The sequence below is a fragment of the Artemia franciscana genome, unplaced genomic scaffold (assembly GCF_032884065.1).
Source record: "Artemia franciscana unplaced genomic scaffold, ASM3288406v1 Scaffold_1128, whole genome shotgun sequence".
NCBI lineage: Eukaryota > Metazoa > Arthropoda > Branchiopoda > Anostraca > Artemiidae > Artemia > Artemia franciscana.
The window spans coordinates 143,382-152,399 of record NW_027062747.1 but is presented as its reverse complement, the minus strand read 5'-3'; the positions used below and the strand labels follow the sequence as shown (position 1 = coordinate 152,399).

Below are 9,018 nucleotides of genomic sequence, written 5' to 3'. Positions count from 1 at the left end.
GATAAGGAGTTAAAAATATTGGAGGCATTGGGAGTTTTTGTGTCTTCAACAAAGATTTTCAACTGGTTGTAATTTCATTTCATTTTTTTTTTCTTTCACAAGAGTGTCACAGGAGTGTGGTGAGAAGAGAAGATGATTTGATTTATTTGATTTGTATGTTCTTTTCGTTTCTATGATTTTAAGTTTAATTATTGTTTGGTGACGCAGAGGGCGAAAGCCGAGCGTATTTTCTCTACAACAACAACAACATATCATCAAACGCATCTTTGTAGCAAAAATTTGACCAATGTGCTTTTTTTATCAACTCATATTTCACAAATAAAGTTTAATTTTGAAGTATGGCTGAGATTCATGTTACTCCACTAGGTAGGACTAAGCTAATTTGGTTAAAGGGTGGTCTAGGCTTGAAATCATTGATTTGTCTTCCTGCCTTCTCAATTAACTTAAAAAAAGGTCAATTGAATAACTTAGAAAACCAAAATGTAGGCTAATTCATTTGTCTACTTTTCTGTTGTATCATTTAGGATAAGTGCAAATAAAGTAGGCTAAAATTTTAATTAGCCTCTTATATTGTAGTGTTTCCTTGGTAGGCTATAGCCTATACTAGATTAAATTCTAGACAAGCTATTTTTGGCTATCTTGAAAAAGAGATAGGTTAGGAATACGAAAGTTCCACCAATGAATTCTGGACAAAAAAGTTACTCTGGGAAGGTATTCTGAAGTTACTGTGTGAGCCTTCTTTTGATCAGGCCTTCCAGAAGGTAGGGTAAACCCACCTGTTGTCGGTCACAGACTAAATCCCGGGCAGAATCTTTGATTGGATTGCAACATGCCCAATACTCGGTCTCTGAGCACCCAATACTCGGTCTCTCAAGTCAGAGACTTGCTATTTCTGAGTCACTTCCGAAAAACCTGTTTAGATATTCTTTGCTGAGATCTATGACTCAGGCTCTTTGTCTGGTTATTAGACATTTTAATGTCTTGAAATTTGTTATTTTAAATTCGATTTTCAGAGAGAAAATATTGGATCCAGGATTTTCTTTGGGGGAGGGCATAATAGGTTGCTTAGATAAACTTGCAAACAAAAAAATGCCCGCAAAATAAAGGGAACCTCAACAATTATGCGTTGTAGGGTAGAGGAAATAGTCTAAAGTATTAAAGAGTTTGGCCTTTATTTTAATGTTTTAAGATGAACAGAGGAGGTGATATGTTGTATAATGCGGAGCTTTGATTAGATGAAAATAGGCAGTAAAGTGGCCATCATTTCTCACAAAAACTTAAATTAATAAATTTTGCGCTTCTCGTGCATTTATTTTCTATTATACAAATTCGCTAAAAAACTACTAGGCTGTGTTGTAAAAGCCATCCCTCTTTGCAAAACAAGCAAACCCAAAAAACCAAAACAGACTACCAAAAAAGTAATGATAGGCCTATCAATTTCTTTGCCTTAGTGCCATAGCAAGACAGACTCAAAAACAAATTTTTGACAGTAAAAAGAAGTTATGATTTTAATTTCTCCTCCTTGTTACTACAAAATGAAGATCTTCGCCTTGCAGTTGGCTTTTGCAGTAATACGGACAGATTCCGTTGATAAACCTAAATTTAATTAAATAATTTTTGGCGGTATGCGACATTAGTAAAACTTAACAAAGACTGCACAAAGTGACTAAAATCTTCTTTCAAACTGGTTTACAAAAAAAAACAGTCTTAATATTGAAAAATTTATGAAAAACTCAACTATTAAAAATCAATTACAAAGAAAAATCACTTTCGTCCAGGCCCAAACCAGAGCAAGCTGTCCCAACCAAAAATACAACATCATGTCATGGGGGGGGTGCTCCCGTGCCCTCCTTGGATCCGCCCCTTTTCTGAATGAAAGATTTAGCTGTCATTTGAAGACTGGGCTGCTTTGAGGTGAAGACGCTCACATGAGTGAATTTCAAATGCTTAAAACAAATTTAATCAAAGAGTTTATGGTAACAAATTGTAGTAAGGAGCGACCCGGCTCAATAATAACCGAAACTCTTAAAAACCGAATTTTATATAGCAGTAGTTACAACGAAATAATCGAATTTTAATGCTGATTTTAAATATATAAGTTTCATCAAATTTAGTTATACCCATCAAAAGTTACGAGACTGAGAAAATTTGCCTTATTTTAGAAAATAGGGAAAAACACCCCTTAAGAGTGATACAATCTTAACGAAAATCACACCATCAGATTCAACGTATCAGAGAACCCTAGAGTAGAAGTTTCAAGCTACTATCTACAAAAATGTTGAATTTCGTTTTTTTTTTTTGCCGTATTTTTTCCAGGGGTGATCGTATCGACCCAGTGGTCCAAGAATGTCGCCAGAGGACTCATTCTGACGGAAATTAAAAGTTCCAGGGCCTTTTTTAAGTGACCAAAAAAATGGAGAGCACCTAGGCCTCCTCCCACGCTCATTTTTTCCTAAATTCACCGCATCAAAATTCTGAGATAGCCATTTTATCCAACTTAGTCGAAAAACCTAATAACTATGTCTTTGAGGACGACTTACTCCCCCATAGTCCCCGTGGGAGGGACTGTAAGTTACAAACTTTGACCAGTGTTTACATGTAGTAATGGTTTTTGGGAAGTGTATTGATGCTTTCAGGTGAATTTTTTGGTTGGGGGAGGTTGAGCGATTGTGGGGAAGTTTCCATGGGGGAAGAGAATTTCCATGAAGGGGGCGCAGAATTTTCCAGCATTTAAAAAATATGAAAAACTTTTCAACTGAAAGTAATGAGGAGCATTAAAACTTAAAACGAACAGAAATTATTACGCATATGAGGGGTTCACTTCCTTCTAATACCTCGCTCTTTACGCTAAAGTATTTTTAGTATTTTCAACTATTTATTCTACGGTCTTTGTGATTCAGGGGCCATTCTTAAGGAATTGGGACACAATATAAGCTTTAGTATGAAGAGCGAGGTATTCACGAGGGGGCGAACCCCCTCATATAAGTAGTAAAAACATACGAATATAGAAGTTCGTTACGTAAGTTAATTCGTAAGTTACAAAAACGTTCGTAAATAATTAAAAGTTCTAGTTGCCTTTTTAAGTAGCCGTAAATTGGAGGGTAACTAGGCCTCCTCTGCTCCTTTTTCTCTAAAATTATCCGATCAAAACTATGAGAAAAACATTTAGCCAAAAAAAAAATATATAGGCAAATTTCGTTTTAATTATTCCAGTGTGGAGAGCCAAAATCAAAACATGCTGTAATTCAAAAACGTTCAGAAATTAAATAAATAAAAAATAAGTTTTTTTTAACCAAAAGTAAGGAGCGACATTAAAACTTAAAACGGACAGAAATTACTCCGTATATGAAAGGGGCTGTTCTCTCTTCAACACCCCGCTCTTTACGCTAAAGTTTTTTAATGTTTTTAAAAATGGAGTGGAGAGAAAGCGTCAAACTTTAGCGTAAAGAGCGGGATATTGAAGAGAGAACAGCCCCTTTCATATATGGAGTAATTTCTGTTCGTTTTAAGTTTTAATGTCGCTCCTTACTTTCAGTAAAAAAAAATGTTTTTTTATTTAATATATCTTAAAACCATATAACAAATGTATCTTCACAAATTTAGGAAACATCCAATGCGCTAATTCAGCCACATCAAGGAGTTCTCACCACCTGCCAATGATCTATCTTGAAGATGCAATTAAAGAGATTTAAACGAGAAATAAAACCTAGTAAGAGCTGGCTCGACAACTTATGTTTGATAGTATATCTTCCAACTTAAAAAGAACAGAAAATATTCTGTATATGAAAGGGATTGTCCCTCCCTCATCGCCCTGCTTTTTACGGTAAAACTTCGTATAAGAATTCTAGCAAATTCCCTTGGTGCTAAATTTCTCCTGAAAATTTCACCCCCTAGAAACTTCCCTCTCATTGGAAATTCTCCCCGTGAAAAATTTTACTAGCAGAAAATCTCCCCCACTCATAAAATGTATGTATACTTCCCTATAAAAGACTACGTAAGCAACAGACAAAAGGTATGACTTAGACATATTCCCAGGAGGATCGTGGTGTTACGGCAAAACTTCGTGTAAGAATTCTAGCAAATTCCCCTGGTGTAAAATTTGTCATGAGAAATTTACCCCCTAGTAACTTACCTGCCATGGGAAATTCTCCTCGTAAAAAATTTCACTTGCAGAAAATACTCCCGCATTCAAAAAATGTATGTATACTTCCCTGTAATAGGCTACGTAAGCGACGGGCAAATTTAATAACTTAGACCTATTCCCAGAAGGATCGTGGTATCTCGAAAGGTATAATTGTTCGGCCTTTCAACTATTCTGAACAAAAAAATACTTCTACTACTAACAAATTACCGCAGCACCAAGCCCTCTGAGGCCAACACGGCTAAGCTCAGTCCTCTTCCAATCCAATATATTCAAAACTTCCCTCTTTACACTCTCCCAGAAAATTCCCATTTCATTTAAAGCTTTCTTTATGAAATCCTCCCACCCCAACCGTGGATGACCAGCTTTCTGCTTAGCCCTAGACCGCTGGTCAAAAAGGACAATCGTCGGTAATCTGTCATCCTTCATCCGCAAAGCGTGCCCTAGCCATCTTAACCTTTCTCTCATTAGAGCCATAGAAAGCAGGATGCTATCTCAAAATTTTGATTGGACTATTCAGATAAAAAAAATTCTAGTTGTGGATTCCTTCCAGAATTCTTTTTGCATAGGCTACGAATCCACCTCAAAAATAGCCTACTTATATTTGAAGAAAGATCTGTTTTCACTCAAGTTAATTACCCTATTTATTTATCTGACGGTTCAATGAGAGCTGGGATGTTTTGACATTAAAATGCACTGTTGTGAATCATCTCCCTCTCTAAGTACGAAACAATCAGATAACTAATCGCCTCGCGGGTGATATGCTATTGAATATTTTAAACCCAACAAGGAACCAAATAATTGCACAAGAAACGACAACAGTAGCTTGTTGTCATTTCCTAGGTTAATTGAAATTCATTTGTTTAGCCTGAAACTTTGTGAAATTTTTAATTTCCCAATGGTTTCTTGGGATTTCTGGCAAAAATAGGACGTTTATTAAGAATTAGATACATTTGTGAAGCCTTTTTTGGGGATTTTACAGCATGCAATTATCCGGTCAAGTCACTGCCCAATTATTAATACGTTTTCTGTCCAACTTTTTACCCTCTTTGAAGTAATTAGCAATTGTACTGTTGTTGTTTTTTTGTAAAGAGAGTTTGCTTTCCACGGTAAAATAGAATTATCCTTGATACTAGGGCGTTTATCCCCCCTTTTCAGGATAAAGTACAGCTTTTATGGATCAATTTTGGAAACTATTATTTTTCATTAAAATCTACGTTTTTGCATTAGGAGAACTACCCCCTGCAACACCCATATCGCACTGTTAACCCTAAAATTTCCCTTTCAGTGGGATATAATAGATTAATCACTGATTCTAAATCGCTATGAACACAACCTGAGCCTAAAACGTACTTTTGAGGCTCCAGTCTTCTTCCCCCCATCCGCTACAATACTACAAATTAAAGTTAATCTGTATTTTCCGATATACGTGCTTTTTGCATTACTAAATAAAAAATTGCTACTTTATATCTGCTGTTTCGAGGTTCCCCCCCCCCCCCCCCCGAAAAAAAATTTCTTGCGTACGTGCCTGCTATATATATATATATATATATATATATATATATATATATATATATATATATATATATATATATATATATAAATCCTCCCCATATTCCCCATGAATCCCCATATTTCTTCATGAAATCCTCCCACACCAACCGCGGATGACCAGCTTTCTGTTTAGCCCTAGACGGCCAGCCAAAAAGGACTGTATTTGGTAATAATTCATCCTTTTTCCACAAAGCGTGCCCTAGCCATCTTAACCTTTCTCTCATTACAGCCATAGAAAGCAGGATGCTATCTCAAATTTTGGATTGAAACATTCTGATAAAAAAAATTCTAGCTGTTAATTCCTTCCATATTTTTTTTTTGCATAGGCTACGATTCCAACTCAAACATAGGCTACTCTTGTAGCATACTTATATTTGAAGAAAGATCTGTTTTCACTTAAGTTGTGATCCTTTTTAAGATCATGAGGGATCCCAACGTGCGACAAATATTTTCGGGAAATCGAATTACAAGCTAGAAAAAAAATTTTCTTAGAAAAACAAGTTAGAAAAACAGTCCCCTCCCTCCAAAAATTTCTCCAACACAAAGACGTTTAAAGTATAAAACGTGTGAGATCCAACGTTTAATGTATAAAAAATTTTATGGTCAGGGGAAGTGGGATACGTGAGAGGATGTTTCTATGGGTGAATTTACCACAGGGAAGAGCATTTTCATGAAGAGTTGCTGGATTTTACAGCATTATTTAAAAAAAAAAAACATTTTTGGTTACTTTTTAAGTAACCAAAAAAAATCGGAGGGAATCTTCCACGCTCATTTTTCTCCCAAAGTCAACGGATAAAAATTTTGAGATAGCCATTTTGTTCCGCATAGTCGAAAACCATAATAACTATGTCTTTGGGGATGACTTACCATATCTACGTCTTTGGGGAGGGGCTGCAAGTTACAAACTTTGACCAATGTTTACATACAGTAATGGTTATTGGGAAGTGTACCGACATTTTCAGGGGAATTTTTTTGGTTTGGGTGTGGGGTTCAGGGGAGGGGGCTATATAGGAGGATCTTTCCTTGGAGGAATATTTCATTGGGGAAGAGAAATTCAATGAAAATGGCGCATTGTTTTCTAGCATTACTATTAAAAAAAAACAGCAATGAAAATATAAACATGAAAATTTTTTTTCAATTGAAAGTAAGGAGAAGCATTAAAACTTAAAACGAACAGAGATTATTACGCATATTAGGGGTTCTAAAAATACTTTACCACAAAGAGCGAGGTATTTAGGAGGAGATAAATACTTCGCTCTTTATGCTAAATTATTTTTAGTAATTTCAACTATTTATTCTACGGCCTTTCTGATTCAGGAGTTATTCTTAAAGAATTGGGACAAAACTTAAGATTTAGTGTGAAGAGCGAGGTATTAACGAGGGGACAAATCCCCTCATATATATAATCAAAAATATAAGAATATAAAAGTTTGTTACGTAAGTTAATTTTTAAGTTACGTATATGTTTTACAAATAAAAACGTTCGTTAAAAATTAAAAGTTCTAGTTGCCTTTTTAAGTAACCGAAAAATTGGAGGGCAACTAGGCCTCCTTCCCCACCCCTCATTTCTCAAAATCGTCTGATCAAAACTAAGAGAAAGCCATTTAGCAAAAAAAAAAAAATTAAAATGCAAATTATATTTTAATAATTTATGTATGGAGAGCCAAATTCAGACATGCATCAATTCAAAACTTTCAGAAATTAAATAAAAAAAAAATAAGTTTTTTGAAATGAAAGTAAGGAGCGACATTAAAACTTAAAACGAACAGAAATTACTCCGTATATGAAAGGGACTTTTCCTCCTCAACGCCCCGCTCTTTACGCTAAGGTTTCTTACTGTTTTAAAAAGTAGAGTTAAGAGAAAGGGTCAAACTTCAGCGTAAAGAGCGAGGCATTGAGGAGAAAAAGCCCTTTCATATGCGGAGTAATTTCGGTTCGTTTTAAGTTTTAATGTCGCTCCTTACTTACCGTTACAATCAACTTTTTTTTTAATTTAATATTCAATGAGATCCCAGTGGTCGATTCTTCTCGGCGAGTTTATTTATATTTGGTTCTATTGATGTTAATGATAGTCGAAGATCACCCCTTTTCACAATGTCAAGTCTATTGCGATCTTTCGATAACATTTGAGAAACACGACTAAATGCCGCTTCAACAAGATAAGACATAGGAAAAGCAAAGGGTGCTTTGTAGTAATGTCGGTTGTTTTCCATATATTGTACTTTTCATCTTTGAATTTTGCATGCATTATTTCATCACTTTGTATTTCGTTGAGGGGCTCATGCAAAGATATGTCTATTTCGGCAACATTAACTTCGAAAGGAATTGAAACCTAAATCGGTATATCCATCCCGAGTAGGTCACTAAACCGAGTTTGCATATCCTCATGTATATTTTCCAAATATTCACAATATAATGCAGATCTTCATCTTGCAAATCAATGCTAGCACAGGCCAAACAAGGAAACTGTTCAAAAAATTGGATGGCACCTAGGCCCCCTCCAACGCTCATTTTTTCCCCAAAGTCAACGGATCAAAATTTTGAGATAGCCAATTCGATCAGCATAGTCGAAAACCTTAATAAATATGTCTTTGGGATGACTTACTCCCCCTCAGTCCCCAGGAGAGGGGCTGCAAGTTACAAACTTTGACCAGTGTTTATACACAGTAATGGTTATTGGGAAGTGTACAGTTTTTCAGGGGGACTATTTTGGGTTGGGGGGAGGTCGAGGGGAGGGGGATATGCGAGAGGATCTTTCTTTGGAGGAATATGTCACAGGGGAAGAGAAATTCAATGAAGGGGGCGCAGGATTTTCTAGTATTATTATAAAAAATCAATGAAAAAATAAATATGAAGAAGTTTTTTCAACTGAAAGTAAGGGATAGCATTAAAACTTAAAACGAACAGAGATTATTACATATATGAGGGGTTCATCTCCTCCTAGATACCTCGCTCTTTACGCTAAAGTATTTTTAGTAATTTCAACTATTTATTTTGCGGCCTTTCTGATTCAGGGGTCATTCTTAAAGAGTTGGGACAAAATTTAAGCCTTAGTGTAAAGAGTGAGGTATTAACGAAGGGATAAACCCCCTCATATACGGAATAAAAATATAAGAATATAAAAGTTCATTATGCAAGTTAATTCTTAAGTTACGTATATTTTTTACTAATAAAAATGTTCGATAAAAATTAAAAGTTCTAGTTGCCAAAAAATTGGAGGGTAATTAGGCCTCCTCCCCCACCCCTTATTTCTCAAAATTGTCTGATCAAAACTAAGAGAAAGCCATTTAGCCAAAAAAAGAATTAATATACAAATTTCATTT

At 35.4% G+C, this 9,018-nt stretch overlaps 1 protein-coding gene across 3 annotated transcripts in view; it reads left to right on the top strand.

Moving 5' to 3' along the window:
* The first annotated feature begins 254 nt into the window (after positions 1 to 254).
* Positions 255 to 9,018, top strand: part of LOC136042342 (integrator complex subunit 11-like) — a 58,851-nt gene continuing 50,087 nt past the window's right edge. For all 3 annotated transcript variants that reach the window (XM_065727310.1, XM_065727309.1, XM_065727308.1), the window contains exon 1: positions 255 to 366. The gene's annotated coding sequence lies outside the window, so the exon portion shown is untranslated. The remainder of the gene's footprint in view (positions 367 to 9,018) is intronic.